This window comes from Ambystoma mexicanum, chromosome 2q (assembly GCF_040938575.1).
Source record: "Ambystoma mexicanum isolate Mex_15411 chromosome 2q, UKY_AmexF1_1, whole genome shotgun sequence".
Taxonomy (NCBI): domain Eukaryota; kingdom Metazoa; phylum Chordata; class Amphibia; order Caudata; family Ambystomatidae; genus Ambystoma; species Ambystoma mexicanum.
This window is the reverse complement of record NC_090924.1, coordinates 417,844,262-417,869,166: the sequence shown is the minus strand read 5'-3', so window position 1 is coordinate 417,869,166 and position 24,905 is coordinate 417,844,262.

The window sequence follows — 24,905 nt, the reverse complement described above, 5'->3', positions numbered from 1 at the left end:
CCTTCGAGGTCATTCACTTTGATTTTCTTGAGATGGAACGATGTAATAATCTAAAATATATTCTTGTATTTATTTGTGCCTTCAGTAAATGGGTCGAGGCTTTCCCCGTTAAAGATGCTACCGCCATAACCACTGCAAAGATTATGGTAAAAGAATTCTCTCCTCGATTTGGCCTCCCGAGGATAATTTGGTCAGATAATGGTCCCCACTTTATTGCAGCAGTAATTTTGCAGATATGCACAGCCCTATGTATTGAGAAACGATTTCACTCAGCTAGGCATCCTCAAAGCGCTGGGTTGGTGGAAAGACACAACAGTATTAATAAACTTGCAAAAACATGTGCTGATACCAAACTAAAATGGCCAGATGCCTTACCTATCGTGTTATTAGCTATGCGTACCACACCTCAGACTAAAACTGGGCTTTCTCCATTTGAGGTAGTGATGGAGAGACCTGCTAACATTTGGGGTCTCCCAAAACCTAAAGCCCTGAGAGAGGTGGAAAATGTATTGCTTGTAGACTACTGTAACCAGTTAACTAAAAACCTGTATTTCATTTATCACCAGGTACACTCGGCTTTACCTGTACGGTTCACGGGCCCAGGACACGATATACAGCCTGGAAGTTGGGTCCTAGTGAAGGCCTACGAGAGGTCTTCCTGCCTCGCGCCTCGCTGGTGGGGACCCCACCAGGTGTTATTGGTCACCAGGACAGCAGTGCGGGTGGCTGGAAAGAAGAACTGGATTCACCCGACGCACGTCAAGAAACTTCCTCACCCGACGCCACACGTTACAGAAGAAGCAGAACCCCTCGCTGATGCTACAGTCTTTGATCTTGGAATAGCAAACAGCGCTGTGAGTGCGTCGGAGAAGTTCTCTGAGCCCGAGGAGCTTGGGGAACAGTCCATTTCGTCTCTGCACTCTCTTGAAAAATCACTTCCGGAAAACACTGTTTCGAGCTCTGCGACTTCCGTCGCCTCCGACGCGTCGCTTCCCTCAGGAAGTGACGACACTTTACTTCCGGACCAGACAATTTTGGGTACCACCAGGTACAACCTTCGACGAAGGAAATAGAACTACGGCACGAGTTTTGCGTGCATTTGCAAAAAAGGAAGTGATTGGAAATTCTCTTGTTATGAGAAAGTTTGGTTGAAGAAAAGGGATTCTGCTGGCTAGGGTTGGGAAGGACTAAGAAATCGCGCGACCGTAGCGTCGCCAGCAACGAACATTGGGGTCGTCGATTGAGGAACTACGATGCCTGCCACCTCCGCTGCTGCCCCCCGCATTGGACTTGTGAATAAGGGTGTGACCAAATTGGACAATGTACAATGTGCCTGGGCCCCGAAAACGTACTGCTGTGTGTTGATAATGATAATTGTTATTTTTGCAACCGCTGCTGTAGGACTTTGGTATTTCGAAGAAATCCATCCTCTGAAACCTTTACTACCGACCAAGATTGTACCAACAGCTTTGACTCCCTCTGTACACCTTCACACTCTGTCCCCTAGAGACTCCCAACATAGACAAAAGTATCATAATAACACTCTGATGATAGTAATGAATGCTACTCATGCCATTTTTAATAAGAGTAATTGTTGGATTTGTACTCATTTACCGCAACATGGGAACAAGGGACTGGGATGGTATATACATCCTCCACCTTTAACGACTGCTTGCTATGCCTCTCTTAGAGCACTATTCTTTGGCTGATGGAATGATAGCATCTCAGGGAACTTTGATGGAACTAATCTGAATGAATTCGAGAAACATGAATTGACTCCCCTGGGATGCTCGCTTTTTGCAAATAGAAGTAAACATAACGTCACTTCTATTAGGCCGTCTGTTAAACTATCTCTTCCTTTTCAAACTCTGATTTCCTTTAAAATGGCTCCGATAGGCAATAAGGACGCTGTACCTCCTTCTTATTCGATAAATCATAGTCCTGACTCGGTTCCCTTCTGTGTACAGAGAAATGGCACTAGGCCAATGGAAGATTTTGAAGGTTGTAAAAACATTGTAAATTTGACTGGGGAAAACAGGCCTCTGTACGTAGGGGGGCCTGTTTATTTTGTTTATGTTAGTTTAGCATTTCCCTGGTTGCCCAAGGATTGGCAGGGAACCTGTTATTTAGGAATATTGTTACCCGGGGTATTTGTAGCCAGTACATTGGAGGTTTCTAAGGCTCGCCCACAGCGAGACGAGAACGGAGATACCCCTGGGCATGTGTTGGGAGACATAGCGAAATCAGTTGTGCCCTTTTGGGGACAAATAAAAAACTCAGAGAACATTAGGGGATTAGCAAGGGTACTAGAGAACGATCAACCGGACCACAGACATACTCTACAATATGACCTTAGAGCAAAAAGCAATAAGATTGGTAGCACTCCAAAATCGGATGGCATAAGATGTCATTTTGGCAGAACGAGGTGGAGTATGCATATTAGTGGGGTCCGCTTGTTGTGTTTTCGTACCAAACTCCTCGCCAACAATTTTTAAAGCAATACAGAACTTGCATACTCTTAGTTCTGAAGTACATATCCCTGTAGGAGATTGGAATCTTAGCACTTGGTTCTGGGATTCTTTACGATCTTGGGGTTGGAAAGTGCTTTCCGTTATTCTGGTTATTTTAGGGATCCTGCTATTCCTTTGTTGCTATTTTCAATGCCTCCCGAGTATATGTGGAATGCTAGGGGGATGTTGTGCCCAAGCAGTGAGCGCAATAGGGCATAAAATATATGCCCCAGATACAGCATCTAAAGAATTCATGCTACCAGAGGTTTTCATGAACGACCTAATGGCTATAGACATTACAGACAATGATGCAGAATCTATGGATGATAACACATGAAGTTATTTTCAAAAGTATTAGGAATGATGTTAGCACTTGGCATAGGCCAAAAGGAGGGTCTGTTGGAATCGAAATAATATTTGACCTCCTATTGCATTGTTTGAATGTGTGCTGGCCTACGCCAAGTTGTCTAAAACATTGTGTAAATAGATTCCGCGGCAAGGTCTTGACCTTAATGTACTGTGTAAATTGCCATCTTGGATTTAGCCGCCATTTTAGGTTCTCTTGTAATGTGGAAGTCACCCTGAACATCAAAATGGAGGCCGAATGACATTTCGAGTGGGATTCTGGCCGTTGTAACCTCCGCACACATGAATAAATAATATGCCTGCAGGCCACTTGTTAGGGTCGCGAACTGAGACCCTGTCCTATCCCTGACCTATGTGTAAATGAACAACTGTATCAGCGGAACTGATCAAAATGCATACATTATGGGATTGACCTGGCAAGGAACCCTAGGCCTTGTCCTAAGAATGGTTAACCCGCGAGGGGGTTGGCCAGAGCAGGATAAGGAGTATAAAACCACAAATATCCCAATGTACGGTCTCTCACACTAACGCAGTGAACTCTCGTTGAATTTCGTTCTGTTACTCTGAGAGCCGAATAGCTATCAGTTTGTCAATTGACTTTTTGGTAACTGTTGCAGCTTTTAAATAAAGCACTTTGTATGTTCTTTGTAACCTGTGTTGGTGTGTTTCCTTTGGGCTTCCCGGCCTCATATCAATTTCTTTGTTTTCACACACCGATCTGGCCCAAGTGGTCAAGTAGGGTAGCATGATCCACGGTGTCGAATGGCACTGACAGATCTAAAAGAATCAGGGCGCCAACTCATCCTTGGTGAACCAGCCTGGCCATGTCATCCTGAAGAGAGACAAGGACACTTTCTGTCCCCCTACCCCGGCAGAAACCAGACTGGGCCGGGTCAAGCATCCTGGAAGACTCCGCAAAAGAGGACAGCAGGGGAGAAACCAATGATTCAGAAAGTTTCATAAGACAAGGTAGAAGGGAAAAAGGACGGGAATTGGATGGAAGAGAGAGAGGGGTCCAAGGATGGCTTCTTCAAAAGAGGGATAACAAGGGCGGCCTTAAGCTCGGATGGAATAACTCTCGACTGGCAGGAGGTATTAACAGTGGTGGTAATCTCACCCAACAGATTGGTAGACAGCTGTTTCATCACTGCCAAAGGTAGTGGATCAGAACGAGCGCAGAACTTAATCGTTTGCAGCGCTTTAGAGACCATGACCTCTGGGAATATAGCAAATGGGCCCACGTGGACCTGGGCCATCAATGTCTTTAAGACTAGGGAGATTGCCGGACAAAGCAACTTTATATACTTTTCGTTCTGGTATTTCAAAGAAAGGATACCACACAGGTGCATTCATCATTCACAGGAAGAGGAACAGTAAACCATGATCAAAGTTTAAAATGCTACAGCACCCAAAATCCACTTATAAAATATGCACTTACAGACCCTGGACATATACAAGAGAAAGGGCATATAACGAGCATTCCTAATTATATTGGACGTATAATGAACATTACAGGTGTGCCTAAATTGTCCAATGTTAACAAATGTATCAGTTGGATAAGGCACATTAGTGGTGTGGGGACTCAGGAATCAAGCTTGGACAAAGTTAGCCATGTTTTTGGTTAAAGACATTTACTGAAAATAAAAGGGATGGGAAAAGGCCTCTCTGACCCTGATCTAAGGGGAATGTCCCCACCTAAACCAAAACTAAGGATATGTGTGTGTAGGTATGAAACCATAACTAAGAAATCCTCCCACCGCCCCAAAAGAAGCCACCATGCTAACCAGCTACAAATACCCACTATAAGAAGAGCCAAAGCCGGCGGCATTGGCTTCCCCCACATACCACCTAAGCTTTGGAACGCCCTGCCTAACTGTCTTAGAGCAGAACCTTCACTATACTCCTTTCGAAAATCCCTTAAAACCTCACTATTCACATAACCCATGAATACTGAAATTGTACTGCAATGATTAACAGGGCGATTCATGGAATTAATGTGCGCTGAAATTTTCAGCGTGCGAAAGCATGCAAATCGCAGTGCCAGTGCGAAAATCGCAGCGAAACCCGCGCACAGCGATTCATGGAAGTCTGTGCGCGTGTAAATCCCAGGATGTGTGCCAAAATTCTGCGTGGCACACGCTGGCGCACACGTCTCCAAACAGCGTGCGCTACACGCACAGCGAAATTGCACATAGCACGGTGCACACAACAAAAGTAGGAGGAACAGAGTGCGTCACACGCGGAATGGGGAACAACGCGTGAAAATGTGGGCGTCACGGGGGAAGTACAGGAGGCAAATGCGCGGAATGCCCACACGCATGTTCAAAACACGTATTCATGGATTCAAACGGGGCTAACGCGTGCACCAAAAAAGATGCGCTAATCCTGAAATACGTACGCCAGCAGAAAGCAGGCGTACGTGGACTCGCGCAGCATAAAAGTGCGCACAAACAACAAACAAGCTCAGACGCAAGGATGAATATACCGTTCCTAGCAACAGTGGTCGTGGGATACCGCAGGAGGAGGAGGAGGATAGTCAGGCCCAGAATTTTCACACCCTGAACCAACCTTTTTGGGATGCCTGATGACCAGGTGTATGGGAGGTACAGGTTTCCACCTCACATAATATTCGACTGGGTGAGTGAGTGGGCGGATGACCTCACATCACCCACCCTGTGCTCCCAAGCACTCAGCCCCCTGGAGAAGGTCCTCAATGTACTGCACTTCTTGGCCACTGGATCATTTCAGCGGACAAGTGCTATAGTGGGGTGGGGTGTCACAGGCCACGCAGTCACGCTGCCTACACCAGGTCTTGGCCATCATGACTGCATGCCCATCAGTCCGCAGGCACATATACCTGCCCAGAACACCTGCAGAAAGGCAGGCTTCCGTCCAGGATTTCTACGGGGTGGCACAATTCCCCAAAGTCCTAGGTGCCATTGATTGCACCCATGTGGCTCTACGTCCCCCCACGGCATAAGAGCGCATCTATAGAAACCGCAAGCACTGGCATTCCATCAATGTCCAGGTAGTTTGTGATGCCAAGGGAATCATCACCTCAGTATATGCCAACTATCCAGGGTCCACCCACGACAGTTTTATTTACAGAATGTCAACCCTAAACCAGGACCTAGAAGCTGGGCGGCATGGCGATACATAGCTGCTCGGTGAGTATAAATGCCACAGCACATGCATGCATGTCAGATACTGAGTAATGTCACAACCCCACTAATGATACCCATCACCACCTCTCCAGGGGACAGTGCCTACCCTCTGAGCACCCACATGATGACGCCAATTCGGAACCCCACAACGCCACCCGAGGTACGATACAACACAGCCCACATTGCAACCCGGGGCATAGTGGAGCACACATTCGGAGTGCTCAAGTCACGCTTTTGCTCCCTTGACCGTTCTGGCGGGCAGCTGTTATACGCTCCCCCAGTTGTGTGCAGGATCATAGCGGCAGCATGTGTCCTGCACAATGTTGCAACACGCCGGGGCCTGCCCGTGGACATGGTGGTGCCCCCACATCCCCAACCAGATGCAAGCCCGCTGCGCATGGGAGGGGAAAGGGAATGTTGTGAGGCAGCCCGTACGCAGCTGGTGGCTAATTACTTCACCTAAAATCACACCACTGTGGAGTGCACACAGCCCTGGCACATACCAGCTGACAATCAATGATGATGACATAAGGGACAGTCAACTGTCACAATCATACCAGCCTGAGATTGGTGACCTGGAAGTGTTACATTGTGTGCATCCCTACCTACACAAACACCACCAATGGTGTGTCAAAAAAAGACACACTTCTATGCTGCTAGATTCATTACCCCCTTGCAAAATACAACATGACAACAGTGCCATGTCACCCAACCCCTCCCCAGCACCGCCACCCAACACACCATGGCATGTCATGCTATGTGAGAGCAAACAAGGCAATCCCCAAAACATGACACAAGTGTCACAAAGTACAGTGTCCCTAATGGAAACTGGCCACACACAATATGCTCCCAGTAATGTAGAACTAACAACACACATGACCAAATACTTACCAACAATACAATGCAGCTACACAACCTCAAACATAGCATAAACATGACAGTACTAAGTTAAAGTAGTGGTAGTCTTACAACCTGATTATGCCAGCACATCGACCACTTCCAACTGTACAGTGCTGCTGCCACGCAAATGTGTAAGTGCACTGCTTACAACATGAACTCCATCTCCAAAGTAGACGGCCTTGTGAAGACATGAGGAATGAACCTGCAAATTAAGAGGAAGGCATGGATGCACAAGCACATATCAATACACCATGCAGTGTACAATACAACAATATCCACTAGGATTGTATACACAGTATTGACTACAGACTGCCCACACAGCTCATGGGAGTCCAACGTCAGTCAATGTGTAAGTCACTGTCACTTGGGCACACCCTTTGCAAGCCCATGGAAATGGGAAGCAGGAGGGGTGTGTGTCTCACGAACCCAAGCATCTAACCCAAACTCAGGACAAGCCTGCATGTGCCCAGCCGGAATACAGTGGATGCCCACGGGAGCCACACAAGGCAACATACTGTAAAAAAAAAATTAAAAAAAAAATAAAAAATAAAAAATCAAAAATGGCCATGTGGGGGCCGGGGGGGGGAGAGGCCACCCAGGAGGTCCGAGGACAGGGTGCGCACCAACAGCCACCTGTGTGGATGTTGGGAAGAAAAAACACCCCAATGGGCTCATGGCCTGCACGGCTATGCCAATGTGGGAGAACTGCTGCTGTCGCTCTCATCACCCTCTGCTGCTGCCACAGGAGGTGGTGGTGCTATGAGAGGCAGCCCACGCAAAGCTTTGGTATGGTCCTCCATGGCAGCAAGCATGCGGGTGTGGAAGGTCTCGTTCTGGAGGATTATAGTGCAGAGATCCCCATGCACCACCTGACGTGATGCCCGGATCTCCTCCTGAGTTGCCTGCATCTCAGCTGAGAGCGAACGTGTGAGCCGCTCCAGCTGCTGTTCTGTCCTCAAGTTAGTGGAAGCCTCAAGGTCAACCAGAGTCTCCCTGAGGTGATGGAGTTCTACCCTCAGGGCTTCCCTGTGGCCATGGGCCTCTATTGATATCGATTGGCGTAGAGTCTCCATTGCCGCCCGTCTGTCCCTGTTGGACGCCAACATGTCCTCCCTGTGTGATTGGCAAATGGAGTCTATTGCCTGCTGTAGTTGCTCCATCTGCCTTTCAGGTGGGACAATGGAAGTGGCCACCCTCTCCATTGCTTGAGCCATCATCTCAACTGATGCTGCCTGTTGGGTTGCCATACCGTACATGGATTGTTCCCATGCGGTATTGCCTGGTGGCATACGGCCATCGTGTCGGCAGGCACCACACCTGTTTGGGGCAAGGCGATCTGCGCCTTGCTGTGCTGGCACTGCCTGAGGCTGCAGGACTGCATTCATCCTCTGATCTGCTGGCCCAGGAACAGGATCAGATGTTGTGGAGTGTGACCCTGCATCCGTAACCACCATAGGCAGACTTACCAACACTGACATCCCCATAGAGGGTTCTACCCCTGGTGCAGGTGGGTTGGACAGAACAGAATCCCTGCCAGAAACACTTACCTGCGACGCCACATAGGTCTCATCATCCGAATCAGCACCTGAATAGAGGTCTGGGGAGGTGCACCCAGAGACACCCCTGGACAGAATGGTCGGCAGCAAGATTGGGTTCTCACCCACCACCACATCATGTCCCCCACTGGTGCCCGGTCGTACCTGAGATCCTTCCTGGGTCTGCACCATCTCCTCAACCTCAGCAGCATCAAGTGCGTCATCCCCTGCAAAAACATGAAAGACAAAAAATGGAAACAGGCATTAGCACCATAGCACACAAATAGGCCTGACAAGCTACAGAACAAGTACATGAATTACACATGTCCCACATGACTATAACCCTCCCATCCATGCACTGTCACTGAGTTGGAAGGGGAGGCAAAAGGCAGACACTGATGACACCAAGATGGAAGAGCAACACATTTGCTGCATGCTGGGTAGCACTGCCATCACACATTGGCCTGTGAGTGGCATGTCCAATACACATACATGATACATGCTATCAAACAGATGGCATGTACCATAGCCATGGTACATTCCACAAGTACATCCATATGTCAGGGAATGAATACTGTCAGCCATCCATATGAGATGGACATGATGAGATGAAAGATTCTACATAGTGTGACAAAATAGGCATGTGCCACACACTGCAACACATCCAGTGTACAAAAATACAGTGATTGCAGGCCGATGTACACAACACTGGTTGTTCACTTCAACATGACAGGAAACAACTATCATGTTCCACATTCAAACAGGCCCCAAAAATGTATGTTATCAGGCCAATACTCAATCAGCCTGAATGGTCAAATCATTCACCTAACAAGGTAACATATGTGGGCCAATGTGGGTTTATCAATGACAGAAGCATGTCAAAAATGTCACAATAGGGCTGAGGAATGCGTAGCAAAAGTGGGAGAATTGAAACAATCAGTCTGAACGAACACTGAAAAATACAAACAATGTTGTTGCAAGATGCCACTTCAAGGGCAACTGCCGTAATGTTGCGCTAAATTACTACTGTGGGCAGAAGGGATACTGTCACACCCAAATCCAAGGCCGCTGAATATTTTGGATGAAGCACATGGGTGACCCATACCACTCAGGCACACACACCCTCACCTGGCACTCAATCAGAACCCGTCACCCAAACAACATACACATGCATTACACACACATGCATGGGCACTCACCGGACAATGCATCATAATGAGGTAGTTCTCCCACACCTTGGATCTGTTCCTCTGTGACGAAGGCCCCAGCAACAGTTCAGTGAGTTTGTTGTCCTCTTGTAGAGACCCACTGCCAGTCACCAGAGTAGCGGCATGATTTGAGGCCAGCTTGTTCTTTGCTCTGCGTTTCAGGTTATTCCACCGCTTGTAGCAATCATCAGCTGTGCGCCTCACAAATCGAAGGGCACTTATGCGATCCGTGATGGTCTGCCAGTGTGCCCTACGTTGACCAGGTGTGGTCTTGCAAACTGCAGTCACCACCATTTCGCGGCTATGTGCTGACACATAGGCCACAAGTGCATTAAGTTCCGGATCATTAAAGCAAGGCTTCCTTGAGGTACCGGAGTGTGTAGCTGTGTCTGGGGTCTCAGCCTGTCGTGCCAGAGCACCCTTCTTCCTCTTCTTTAAAGGTGGAGCAGATCCAGAGTGGCTTACGCCGCTCTGGTCAGTAGCGGCAGAATCACCAGTGGACTGGGTAGTAGGAGTGTGGGAATGCACAATGACCATAAGTCTTGATGCAGGGATTGGTTGCAGGGTAATGTTGGCAGGGGGAACGTCAGTTTGATGGACCTGGACTGACACTGTCCTGACTGGGAGAGTCAGAGCTGGGGCGGATGGAGCTGCAGCTGCCCCTGCAGCCTCCCCACCCTGCATACTTGGGGCAGCAGATGACATAGCTGCCCTAGATCCACGTGACTTTGTGACAACAACTTGCACCGCCACACGTGGCCTAGACTTGCTGACCTCAAAGTCAGCCAGGGAATCATCCTGTGCCAGGTCAGGTGCCACAATGGGCTGGTTCAACAGGGGCTGAGCTGGGATGGTGTCAGCCATGTTTCCCTCAACCATGGGGGGGGCATGGGTGTCCCTGATTGTTCCTCCACACATGGGGGTATAGGGGCACCCTGCAAATCCCAGCCACGTCCCATACCGCGCCCCCCACACCCACCTTTTGATGGTCGGCCACCTTTGCCTCCCTTACCGCTTGTTTGCCTCCCAACCATGGCACTGATGTTGTTGTGCGTATGGGAGTTGCAGTAAACTATTGTACTGTGCAATTGGAGGTCAAAAGGGTAGGATACCAGATGGAATTCGTACCCTAGTGCTCTAACAAGGCTTTCTGTGACCCCTGGGGGAAGATGACGGGTTACGCAATGCACAGGCAGCCCAAAATCAAAAATTAACGTGCATGCAACCCCTCGTAGACCACGTGCGTGAAAAAATGAACCTGCACTACGCTGTGGCACCCAGAAACACAAAACTAAGCGTACGCATAATACACGCAGCCTACAATGACCTCTGAAGGGGAACGCGACACAGGGGGCAAGCACAGTTGCTAAGTAAGTGCGGAAGTCACCGTCTGCCTGGAAAGAGAACGTGAAAAATACATGCAACCCCCCACGTCAAAAGAAGAATTGTACGCTGTCTGAGGAGACAGGACAAAAGGAGAAGTGAACTCTGTTTGAGGAAACAGGCCCAACAAAAATTCAGAAAAGAGCTGTCAGAGGTAACAGGGAGTACGAACTAGAAATGCTGTGAAGTAATCGCGTGTGAACCGACAAGAAGTACAGATTTCACCCACTCGCTCTCCACGAAAAGCACATACAAGGAAATGGCGTCCTACACGTAGCTTTTAAACCAGCCAACACGTACACGTCAGATACGCGTGTACGTGGGTGCTTTCCTCCAATTACACGCGATGACACTCGGACATGCAGTTTTTCCATGTGTGCTCTGTCATCACGTGCTATGAGGGAAACGCCCAAGCGCGTAATGTAACTTACGCGCTTACGCGCTAAGGGCCTTTGGTCCAATGAAATCGCGTGCGTGTGCTGACGCGCTTACGCGCTAAGGCCCTTTCCTCGAATTACACACTGACGTGCAATTTTTTCACATGCCAAATCACTCTGTATCAAGCTGGCCACGCGAAAACACACAGAAGACCACGCTCCTGCCCAGAAGGCCGAATTACTGCCCCGAGCACGCTCCCACCTGCCATCTGCTGCTGCCTGACTGCCTGCTGCCCACGTGCCCTGCCATTTGCTGCCTGCGCGTCAGCCAGGGGTGTAGTTGCTGTGACCACCCCTGCTGGAACCGAAGACTCCCGACTGGGATTCCAACGCTCCACAGCCCAGCCCCAGGACCCAGTTGCCCACCCACTCCTGCCTCTGGGGTTGCCATGTCCAGCCCAGCACCATCTGGCAGCACTGGCAACCCCCAGCCAGAGAGGCAGAGGGCCACCAGCTTCACTGCCACCGAAGTTGGTGTCCTGGTGGAGCAAGTCCTGGGGCAATATGATGCCCTCTTTGGAAGTTTGCGCGCCGACAATGAAGAAGCGCTGGGAGGACTTCAGGCCCAGGACCCTCAAAAAGGCCCGGCGCCTCGCTAAGGCAGCGGATGCCAAGGGGTGCCGGGGCCAGCTGTGGAACCATCAAATGAGGGTCCTGGAACGCATATGCCCAGCGCTCTACGTCCAGATCCTTGAGAGGCAGACCCGTCTGGAGTCGAGCGGTAAGTGTACATGCATGTTGATAGTACGCTGTGCGTGTCGTGGTGTGCCAGTAGTGTGCAGGTTGCACATGTGTTTATGTAGGGCCATGTAGGGATGTGTATGAGCATGGGCGTGAGGCTGCCACATGTGAGACCTCTCAGTTGTGAGACACATTGATGGTGTATGTGATGGTAAGCATGCTGGGCAAATGCAGGTGTGGGATCACACATGTTTGAATTTCTGTGTATGTACATTGGCATGGTTTTGGCATGGATGGTGGTTCATAATGCATGTATCTGCACTGTGTACATGTGCATGTATGTGTATCTGACAAGTGTGCAACTGTGATGCAAAATGGATGCATGTGACACTGATATGTAGAAGGATGAATGCAGATGTGACATGTATGGCAATCTCATCACTGCAACAGTTGGAGGAGATGTAGACATGCATGTAAGTGTGGTGGCGTGTGTGCATGTCTAGTGCACTCCTTGTGTTTCATGTGATGTCAGGCTCACCTCTGGCTGTTCATGCTGTTGTATGTGTATTGATGGTGCTGCCTGGTGCAATATTGCTGTTGAAATGTTCATGTGTGTGAGTGAAAATGACATGTGTCTCATGGAGTGTGATGCCGTGTCTGAAGTTAAACATTGCCACTCATGTGCACCTGTCATGTGTGTATCAGTCCATTGTACAGTGCCCTGATGCCTGTGTTTTATCTCTCCCTGTCTGCAGTGTCAACTGAAGAAGAGGGCGGAGAGGGTGCTGTGGAGCACAGCGGCAGGGATCGTCCTGCCAGCCGGAGACGCAAGGCCCGGCTCCCCTCCCAGATTGTCATCTCGTCGGGGAGTGAGGAGTCTGGTGCCGCGTCCCAGGCCGCAGCTGCCGAGGGTAGGTCCTAGAGGCGGAGGTTGGAGGTGGACTCCTCTGCAGCAGAAGGGGCAGCTGAGAGCCCACAGTGTCCAATGGAGGAAGATGGCATGGAGTCATCCAGGTTGGTGGGGGTTTGGTGGAGGAGGAGGCCGTAGAAGGGACACACACGGGGTCTGGAGGTGGGGATTCCACTGGTGCTAGTGGTGTAGTGCAGGACCAGGGACAGGAGGCAGCACAGGCCGCCGCGGAGGTGCCTGTGTGCAATCCTGTCCCTGATCCTGTCACTGCATCATCTGGCACCAGCAGGGATGCCTACGTCCAGACCCGTTTTCAGGGAGGAGATGAGCGCACAACAACTGGCCTTCCTCTCCCTGCGGATGTGGCTATCCGGCACCGTGTTGAGCCTGTCCTGGCCAGGGTAGCGTTGCGTCAGTTTTTTCGTGAAGAGACTGCACGTCATCTCGGGTGCCTCTTTGACCACGTTGACCTGCTGGGATGGGTCACCAGTGCTGGATTCCTCCATGTGCTGGACCTCCTTGTGACTCCCTCCTCACCTGAACCCCCTACGCGCCAGTCGTCCTCCATGCCATCTTCCCACCAATGTATCACCTGGGTACCCTGTGGAGCTGCCTCTGACCCTGCGGCCAGGCTGGTGGAGGACACATCCCTGCCACAGTCGGGAGTCGGACGTCCAGCAGGGGTGGCCACCTCAACAACTGCACCCCAGCCGGAGGAGGATGTGCAGGCAGCAAGAGCCAGGGCTCAGGCAGAGGCACAGCAGCAACAAGTTGGGAGCCATCATGGCTCGGGGCCTTCGACATCGGAGGGGCAGGCATCGGCCAGAGGGCAGGAGGACCCCGGACTGGAAGTGTCTTCCGTGTGGCATCGGTTAGGCCATGCTATAGATGCACAGCGGCAGCGGGCAGAAGAGGCACGGCTCACTATGGTCAGGGTGGAGAAATCCATGAGGAGGGCCCTGAGGCGGGCCGAGTGCCTCGGGGCAATTCGCAGGGAGTTGGAGGAGAACATGTCATCGTCCCTGCGAACCCTCGGACCATGGAAGAGGACCGCCTCCATGACATTGAGCAGGAGTTCGATGATGCCCTGGCCCGGGACATCCAAAAGTGAGCCCTCGGACTAGCCCGCTGCCCTTGTAAATAGTTTTTAGAGCTAGGTTTTCTTTTCGTTTTCCTTTTATTTGTGGTCAATGGACAATGCCACACAAATTTGTATATAGTTATATTTTTAGGTAGTTTGTTAGGTAGGTTTCATTTGTTTGGTTGGGATCATCGACCCTTTACATCCTTGGACAATGGATTGTATATAGTTTCATGTTTTCATTTTTTTATTTTTTTTGCATTATGGACATGGAGCAACAGATTTATTTTTTCCGGACAATGGATTGTAAATAGTTGGACTATGGATTGTTTTCTCTTTTTTTTATTATGAACATTAAGCAATGGAGAATTTTTTTTAACATTTCCTTTGGATTTGCGTTGTTGGAGGGTGACTTTGGACTGTTTTTCTTTCAATTTTTTTTGGATTGGTTATCATTTTCATTCAATCATCTTTTTCACATGCTTTTCATATTTTGGTATGCTTTCATTTCATTTTTGATTTTATGTACATAATACATTTTCATTTTTTAGTTCCATGTGTGGGATTCGCTCAGTGGGTTGATGCATGTGAAAATGTGGGTTTACACAAGGAATGCCAACCAGTGTATGTGTGTGACGGACATGTGCTGATGTACATAGTTGACTTTTGGTTTGTGTCATGAGATCGGCATTTCACTGCTGGGGGTGGGGGTGCAAGGGGACATGAGTGGGGGCCTGCTGGCAGGTGCCCCACAGTGCTGGGGGTTGGGGGTGCAGGGGGACATGAGTGGGACATGAGTGGGGGCCTGCTGGCAGGTGCACCTCAGTGCTGAGGGGTGGGGGTGCAGGGGGACATGAGTGGGACATGAGTGGGGGCCTGCTGGCAGGTGCACCTCAGTGCTGAGGGGTGGGGGTGCAAGGGGACATGAGTGGGGGCCTGCTGGCAGGTGCCGCTCAGTGCTGGGGGGTGTAGGTGCAAGGGGACATGAGTGGGGGCCTGCTGGCTGGTGCCCCACAGTGCGGGGATGTGGGGGGTGCAGGGGAACATGAGTGGGACATGAGTGGGGGCCTGCTGGCAGGTGCCCCTCAGCGCTGGGGGGTGGGGGTGCAGGGGGACATGAGTGGGACATGAGTGGGGGCCTGCTGGCAGGTGCCCCTCAGTGCTGGAGGGTGGGGGTGCTGGGGGACATGAGTGGGGGCCTGCTGGCAGGTTCGCCTCAGTGCTGGGGGGTGGGGGTGCAGGGAGGACATGAGTGGGACATGAGTGGGGGCCTGCTGGCAGGTGCAGCTCAGTGCTGGGGGGTTGGGGTGCAAGGGCACATGAGTGGGGGCCTGCTGGCAGGTGCCCCTCAGTGCTGGGGGGTGGGGGTGCAAAGGGACATGAGTGGGGGCCTGCTGGAAGGTGCCTCACAGTGCTGGGGGTTGGGGGTACAGGGGGACATGAGTGGGACATGAATGGGGGCCTGCTGGAAGGTGCCCCTCAGTGCTGGGGGGTGGGGGTGTAGGGGGACATGAGTGGGACATGAGTGCGGGCCTGCTGGCAGGTGCACCTCAGTGCTGGGGGGTGGGGGTGCAAGGGGACATGAGTGGGGGCCTCCTGGCAGGTGCCCCTCATTGCTGGGGGTGGGGGTGCAAGGGGACATGAGTGGGGGCCTGCTGACAGGTGCCCCACAGTGCTGGGGGGTAGGGATGCAGGGGGACATGAGTGGGGGCCTGCTGGCAGGTGCCCCTCAGTGCTGGGGGGTAGGGGTGCAGGGGGACATGAGTGGGACATGAGTGGGGGCCTGCTGGCAGGTGCACCTCAGTGCTGGGGGGTGGGGGTGCAAGGGGACATGAGTGGGGGCCTGCTGACAGGTGCCCCACAGTGCTGGGGGGTAGGGGTGCAGGGGGACATGAGTGGGACATGAGTGGGGGCCTGCTGGCAGGTGCCCCTCAGTGCTGGGGGGTGGGGGTGCAGGGGGACATGAGTGGGACATGAGTGGGGGCCTGCTGGCAGGTGCACCTCAGTGCTGGGGGGTGTAGGTGCAAGGGGACATGAGTGGGGGCCTGCTGGCTGGTGCCCCACAGTGCGGGGATGTGGGGGGTGCAGGGGAACATGAGTGGGACATGAGTGGGGGCCTGCTGGCAGGTGCCCCTCAGCGCTGGGGGTTGGGGGTGCAGGGGGACATGAGTGGGACATGAGTGGGGGCCTGCTGGCAGGTGCACCTCAGTGCTGAGGGGTGGGGGTGCAAGGGGACATGAGTGGGGGCCTGCTGGCAGGTGCCGCTCAGTGCTGGGGGGTGTAGGTGCAAGGGGACATGAGTGGGGGCCTGCTGGCTGGTGCCCCACAGTGCGGGGATGTGGGGGGTGCAGGGGAACATGAGTGGGACATGAGTGGGGGCCTGCTGGCAGGTGCCCCTCAGCGCTGGGGGGTGGGGGTGCAGGGGGACATGAGTGGGGGCCTGCTGGCAGGTGCCCCTCAGTGCTGGAGGGTGGGGGTGCTGGGGGACATGAGTGGGGGCCTGCTGGCAGGTTCCCCTCAGTGCTGGGGGGTGGGGGTGCAGGGAGGACATGAGTGGGACATGAGTGGGGGCCTGCTGGCAGGTGCAGCTCAGTGCTGGGGGGTTGGGGTGCAAGGGCACATGAGTGGGGGCCTGCTGGCAGGTGCCCCTCAGTGCTGGGGGTGGGGGTGCAAAGGGACATGAGTGGGGGCCTGCTGGCAGGTGCCTCACAGTGCTGGGGGTTGGGGGTACAGGGGGACATGAGTGGGACATGAGTGGGGGCCTGCTGGAAGGTGCCCCTCAGTGCTGGGGGGTGGGGGTGTAGGGGGACATGAGTGGGACATGAGTGCGGGCCTGCTGGCAGGTGCACCTCAGTGCTGGGGGGTGGGGGTGCAAGGGGACATGAGTGGGGGCCTCCTGGCAGGTGCCCCTCATTGCTGGGGGTGGGGGTGCAAGGGGACATGAGTGGGGGCCTGCTGACAGGTGCCCCACAGTGCTGGGGGGTAGGGGTGCAGGGGGACATGAGTGGGACATGAGTGGGGGCCTGCTGGCAGGTGCCCCTCAGTGCTGGGGGGTGGGGGTGCAGGGGGACATGAGTGGGACATGAGTGGGGGCCTGCTGGCAGGTGCACCTCAGTGCTGGGGGGTGGGGGTGCAAGGGGACATGGGTGGGGGCCTGCTGGCAGGTGCCCCTCAGTGCTAGGGGGTGGGGGTGCAAGGTGACATGAGTGGGGGTCTGCTGGCAGGTGCCCCACAGTGCTGCGGGGTGGGGGTGCAGGGGGACATGAGTGGGGGCCTGCTGGCAGGTGCCCCGCAGTGCTGGGGGGTGGGGGTGCAGGGGGACATCAGTGGGACATGAGTGGGGGCCTGCTGGCAGGTGCCCCTCAGTGCTGGGGGGTAGAGGTGCTGGGGGACATGAGTGGGGGCCTGCTGGCAGGTGCCTCTCAGTGCTGGGGGGTGGGAGTGCAGGGGGGCATGAGTGGGGCATGAGTGGGGGCCTGCTGGCAGGTGCACCTCAGTGCTGGGGGGTGGGGGTGCAAGGGGACATGAGTGGGGGCCTACTGGCAGGTGCCCCTCAGTGCACGGGGGTGGGGGTGCATGGAGACATGAGTGGGGGCCTGCTGGCAGGTGCCCCACAGTGCTGGGGGGTGGGGGTGCAGGGGGACATGAGTGGGGGCCTGCTGGCAGGTGCCCCTCAGTGCTGGGGGCTGGGGGTGCAGGGGGACATGAGTGGGACATGAGTGGGGGCCTGCTGGCAGGTGCCCCACAGTGCTGGGGGGTGGGGTTGCAGGGGGACATGAGTGGGACATGAGTGGGGGCCTGCTGGCAGGTGCCTGTTAGGCGGAAACCTGTGCAGTTCCCTCTGGGACCACTGCAAAAGATTTAGGACTACAGGTGTTTGGCAGTAAACCCACTTGGTAGCAGTCTGCACCACACAGATTCACTTGGTAGCTGTGGCTGAGCAGTCAGACTTCTCTCAAGAAAAGTTAGGCAGTATGTGGAGTATACAAAATAGGGCAATTTACACAGTAGAACAAGCAGACACGGAACAGAGCTTGGGGGTAAAGATATATAGTTATTTATTTATAAAAACACATCTATGAAAAACACACTGGCACTAATACGGCAAACAACTTCAATTACAATTACTATAAGTATCTCACTCCTCTAACAATAGTTTGACAAGTCTAGGTTCAACGACACCAATTATTTGCAGACAGAGGTGAATGCGGGAGAGAACAGGCAGGGTATGAAATCAACTCGGTACCAACACTTTTACGAACAAATGCAAGGCAAGTAAGGCAGGGTCTACTGTAGATCGCAAAGTTCAGAGGCCAGGCCCACTCGGAGAGAGGCAAGGCGATATGTCCCAAAAAGTATCACAGTGGAAATACACTTCGAGTCTTTGTCGCAAATTGTCACAGAAAGATTGGACCAGTTCAGAACAGAAAGTTAAGAAGGCTTGGAGGCGACCCGATGGAGTGGCAAGGATTAAGACACCTCAAGCTAACCGTCACAAGGGAAGCCTGGCGGACACGGTAACTTTTACGTGGCGAGACAGCTCCGGCGGGGCAGTTGTTCCTGGTGGTGGATGGAAGTCGGGGCTTTGCCAAGAGAAGAGATGATCTCGTTGTCAAAGGAAAGTTGAAGATCGTTGCACCACCAGGGAAGAGACCAGCCGCGGAGTGCTCCGTCACAAGGCACCACCTTTTGGTCACGGTACGGGTTAGTGGCTATCCGGTTGCCGGGGTGCTCAGCACGGGCAATTCGACCACTACGCCCTGGAAGTGAAGAAAAAGCAAAGGGGACTGGTTGTGCCCACCAGTCAGGGGAAGAAGTCTCTCCGGCGGGGAGATCTCCTCTGTCGTTGGGAAGTGGTGAGTCGGTTCAGCAGGGCTTCACCGGAGGTGTCGTCGTTGCAGGTCAGCTCAGCTTTACCCTCATCGGATTCTTAGGTCCTGTGGCGACTTCTGAAGATCCAGTCCCAAAAGCCCTGCTTTTATGAAGAAAACCCCCATTCATTCAGCCTAGCTGTCAATCAAAACACGCTAAGTGGTGAGCGAGGTGGCTCACCACTTGGGCCAATCACACCAGAGTTCGACTTGAGTTGGCAAGGCAACTCAGTCCAGGGTGCCTAAACCCCCTCCCACACCCCCTGTGTTACCCAGACAGAATGGCACCACTTTGGAGGGCTTCTGTGTAGAAGCCTGCCAAAGGTGGAACAAAGGGCTCAACTTTTGGTTCGGAGTTACAGAGAGGAACGCAGACGCCATTTTAAAAACCGAGTTCTGACAGAAAATACCAACCGGCAGATTTATTTAAGACAAATAAACCGGCGGTATGTTAGAGATTAACGAGAAAAAGTATTAACCTCCAACAATGGGAAGAATCCCATAGAGTTATATTCAGGGTCGAATATAACAAGTACTTTCCACTGCCACTAGCCAAAACTCGACGAGGGGGGACGGGACAGTGCCCCCTCGAATAACAGACCCAGGGGCAATCGAATTACCCCTACTAGCACGTCCACAATAGGATGGTTTGTACTAGTTCTGTTAGTAAATTTAGGTCTAGTAAAGCCAATGGTGACTTTACATGCCCTTGGAGACAGTAGTCAGTCCCAGGGTATGGAGTCTATGGTGGGGGTCCTCTAGGACGCCCCAGTGTTACGGCAGGGAGGGTGCGGTGTAACACACATAGCAAAACATAAGAGACCCTATGGAGTAAAAGACCCCATAGCCCATAGAACACATTGACATTCAAAGGAATTATCCACATTCATGTCCAAGAGTGGGAGAAAAAGAGTCTCACTCTTGGCAGGATGGAAAAAAACAAACTCCAGAAATCCAGCAAAGCTGCTGGGGGACTCACTAGGCTAGGAAATTCAGCCTAAACAGAGAATTCTCCCTAACAGTGCCCCTCAGTGCTGGGGGTGCAAGGGGCCATGAGTAGGGGCCTGCTGGCAGGCGCCCCTGAGTGCTGGGGGGTGGGAGTGCAAGGGGACATGAGTTGGTGATCAGTAGTGCAAGCTGACATGTGGCTTGGCTCGGGGGCATGCCCATGGTGAATGGGCTGCCTGCGGCACATGACCAGGGGTGCATGGTAGTCCCCTGTGGTGTGGGCTGCCTGCAGGGGCCGTGGAGGGTGTAGAGGGAACACATGGGAGGACCCACACTGCCAATTCACATGTAGGACTCCCTGCGCAAGCCCCGGAATTCTCATACCCCGCTCTGACAGCAAAATCGCGTGTGAAACTTCCCGCGAACCCCAGTAAAACATGTACCCCACGCGCACCCCCGAAATACACGTACCCTGCTCCAATCGCATGTGAAACTTCCCGCAAACCCCAGTAATACACGTACCCCACTCGCACGGGGCCTATCGCATGTGAAACTTCCAGCGCACCCCCGAAATACAAGTACCCTGCTCCAATCGCGTGTGAAACTTCCTGCGAACCCCAGTAATACACGTACCCCGCTCGCACAGGGCCAATCGCGTGTGAAACTTCCCACGCACCCCCAAAATACACGTACCCTACTCCAATTGCGTGTGAAACTTCCCGCGAACCCCAGTAATGCACGTACCCCACTCGCACAGGGCCAATCGCGTGTGAAACTTCCCGCGCACCCCCAAAATACACGTACCTTGCTCTAATCGCGTGTGAAACTTCCCGCGAATCCCAGTAATACACGTACCCCACTCGCACAGGGCCAATCACGTGTGAAACTTCCAGCGCACCCCCGAAATACACGTACCCTGCTCCAATCACGTGTGAAACTTCCCGAGAACCCCAGTAATACACATACCCCACTCGCACCAGGCCAATCGCGTGTGAAAGTTCCAGCGCACCCCCGAAATACACGTACCCTGCTCTAATCGCGTGTGAAACTTCCCGCGAATCCCAGTAATACACGTACCCCACTCGCACAGGGCCAATCACGTGTGAAACTTCCCGCGCACCCCCGAAATACACGTACCCTGCTCTAATCGCGTGTGAAACTTCCCGCGAATCCCAGTAATACACGTACCCCACTCGCACAGGGCCAATCACGTGTGAAACTTCCAGCGCACCCCCGAAATACACGTACCCTGCTCCAATCACGTGTGAAACTTCCCGAGAACCCCAGTAATACACATACCCCACTCGCACCAGGCCAATCGCGTGTGAAAGTTCCCGCGCACCCCCGAAATACACGTACCCTGCTCCAATCGCGTGTGAAACATCCCACGAGTTCCAGTAATACATGTACCTCACTAGCACAGGGCCAATCGCGTGTGAAACTTCCTGCGCACCCCCGAAATACATGTACCCTGCTCCAATCGCGTGTGAAACTTCCCGCGAACCCCCGTAATACACGTACTCCACTCGCACAGGGCCTATCGATTGTAAAACTTCCCGCAAACCCCAGTAATACACATTCCCCGCTTGCCGTGCTGGTACAGGGTTAGCGCAGCCCTTTGCGCTGGATTGGGGATTTTGATGGCTTTTCCCTGCGCGAGGGGCGTTCTTGGGGGCATAACTGGCGCTGCTGTAGGGTCGCTGCGCCACTGTGCACCACGGCTGGTTTTGGAAGCTTAAATCCATGAATACGCTGTGCGCGGAAATGGATTTTAGCGCACGCGGCTGGCACAGAGATTCGCATGCACACACTGTGCACGAGCCGCGTGCGCCACTTGTGCGCGAATTTCTATGAATTACCCCGTAAGTCTGTAATGCCAATATAAGTAAGCTTTTCTCCCCTGCATTATATATGCCTTTGCAACCACTATGCTTTCTCTGTAACCAGCTTTATGTTAACCTGTAACAGCGCCACAATGCCCCCGGGCTGATGTGTGCTTTAAAAATCTGAATAAATAAATAAAGTATGTCAAAACCAATACTGTCCAGTGTCCAAAGTTCTATTCAGACCCTCACACTATCACTAAGCTCTAAGGTGAAAAGTGAAATGTCTTTAACCTTGGGGGTTAAGAAAAGTGTTCACAAAAAAGAATAAATGGCTCCAACTCAAAAGTTCTTCTGGGATAGAGATTCTCATTCCAGAGTGTGGTTCCCTTCCCCTGGATTCCTCTTGGCTCTAAGATGTTTCACATGCAACAATTAATCTGTGCCTTTCTAGGCTCACACCAACTGATGTACAAACTTGTTTTGACTTTGCAATTAAATTTCCAGTACACTTGGTATTCTTTGCTGCCAGGCTTTTTTTTCTCCTCTCATGGTTCAAATATCTCTTATCTAGTCCTGATATTCCCTCTCAGGATCTATTTATATCATCCAGTTATTGTTGCTTGCTATAATCCCCTGCCAGGGCTTCTTGCTTTCACACACTTGTGGTTGCCTGTTATACTTTCGTGTCAGGGCTTCTTGCTTTCACACACTTGTGGGTGCCTGTTATACTTTCCTGTCAGGGCTTCTTGTTTTCACACTGATAATTGCCTGGTATATTCTTCTGCCAGGGCTTCCTGCATTCACACACTTTTAATTGCCTGGGATACTCTCCTGCTAGGACCACTGCTGTTCCACATACTTGTAACTGCCTTATATACTTTCTTGCCAGGGCTTCTTGTTTTCACACAGCGTGTTTGCCCTTTTCCAAATGTGCATATATTCACATGGAGCTTTTGCCCTCCCCAAAGTTGCGAAGGAACTTGATTTGTCAATCTGTCCTCTGGATATACTATCTGATTTGTGTTTCCCCCATATGTGCATAACATATATCCTTTTGCTTGAAAGGGGTGTGTTTGTTGCATAATCCCCCTTTTTACATGAAGTTAATTAATTCTCCCTGTCTTGGTTATTTGCGCGTTAACCACTTTCACTCGGTATGGCCGCCGACATGCCACCGGGGTCCCCACGGCCTCTGGGTGGACTCATCAGCTCTTGTTGGCATCTTTCATTTCTCCCTCAGTCAACCGGAGAAACGTCTCCATCGGCTGCCTTTGTGCAACCACCTCCTGTTCATTCCTTTGTCTCTTGTGGCTTCCACTTCATGCATCTGCTTCTCTCTGTGTTGTGGTAAGTAAAGTGCTGCTCTCTGTCACCTGCGAACGCCCAGGAATCTCTCACGAGCTCCTGGCATTCCCGCATCGTGTCCTTCTTGTGCAACCTCTTCCTTCTTTGTTTGTGAGCCGCTTGGATCCATCAAACCGGTAACTGCCTTTTGCTTTATTCACCTTCACAGAGAGATGTGGCACTCTCCCGCCAGCAGTAGACTTTGATTCCCTGCTTCAGTTGCCTTTGAAAGTTCCTGAGCAGAGGTGTTTGTAAGCAACCACTAGAGTGCTTGCAGGGCTTGAAGCCTTTCTTGTTCTGTACTTATCGGTTCCTCTTTTTCGCCCAAGTGTTTTGGTCATTCTGGGAGCTAAAATTGATTTAAAAAAACTGAAATAACTATTTCCAGTAGTCTTAAATGGTGAATGCGTTCTGGATGGTTGATGAGTGGAATTGAAGAGGATGATTTCCCTATTCTTCATGGAAAAGGGACGGGATGTATCACAATAGGCCATGAGGGTCCTGGATATGGGAGGGCTATTTTCAAGAGAAAATGGGGGTTACCCTGTCCGACCCGATGAAGCCATGACATCTTCCTGGAGGCTGTCTCCCCCCATGTGATCCTGCCTCATGTAACCACTCCCAGTTTCAGAATCAGGTAGCAGCTGCTGTCCCCTGGTCACATGGGAGGAAATCACTGTCGGGGAATCAGTGATGACTCCATTGAGGTCATCACAGTGGGTAATTGTTAAGGAAGATATTATTCATCAACCAGAAGTGTAGTCCAAAATGTGGACTTTCTCCAACTGTACTTATCCAATAAATGTGTTTATGAAGGATTGTTGGTTGCCGAGTTTAGAATCGTGCCCCCAGGATAGTCAATTTGAGAATTAAAGTTCATAATTATTCCTTCATTAATTCAACTTGTGTAAATCCTTAGCCTAAATCCAGGAATGTGGTCTTGGTTACAAACAAAAGGGCAGAATGTCCCAATCTATTGGTCAATTCAACAAATACATAATGACTACCCTTCACCCTTTTTACTGAGGAAGCTTATAGAGGAGATCTAATGACATGCCATCTAAATGACATATTATGCCCTGGAAAGTTGTAGGTATTTCCTCGAAGTTGCACTTTAAGGAATGACGCCAACGTTTTGAGGCATATGATATATTTTTGCTTTAGAAAACATGGGAAATATCGATAAGCAAAGCTATGCAAGTATCCTAGTTGCGGTAACAAAGTGAAGAGGGGTAGCCCAAAATGTGGTCTACTTACGTGGGTCCATGTGAACCTCAGTGAATAAATAGATATTCTTACACTGGTAACATTTATATCCAATTTTTTACACAAACCTCTCAGCAGGTTTCCATTATGATCTTTTTTTTAAAAACAAATTCGGCCATATTGATGTTCATCCTCCCTGACCACTATTCATTGCAATATTGATATTACAGTAGATGTATTGAACTTATTGTGGGTGTCCTTAATGCTCAATTTGACCCCACAAGCTCACTAAAATGAATATTAGTATTAGATGAAGGGAATGGAACCTGGGTTATCCCTGAAATTCATGCATGACCTACCATGCATCTATACAGGAATGCAGTTAGTTTAGGATATTTATTTGGTGAAAAGGGCATGAGAGGCTGCAGTGATCATATTTGTGGACAAATATCTGCAAGCCTTACAATTATTGCAGGTTCTTGAACCAATCACATAATGTATATACTCATCAATATTGCAAATGAAGGCATAGTAA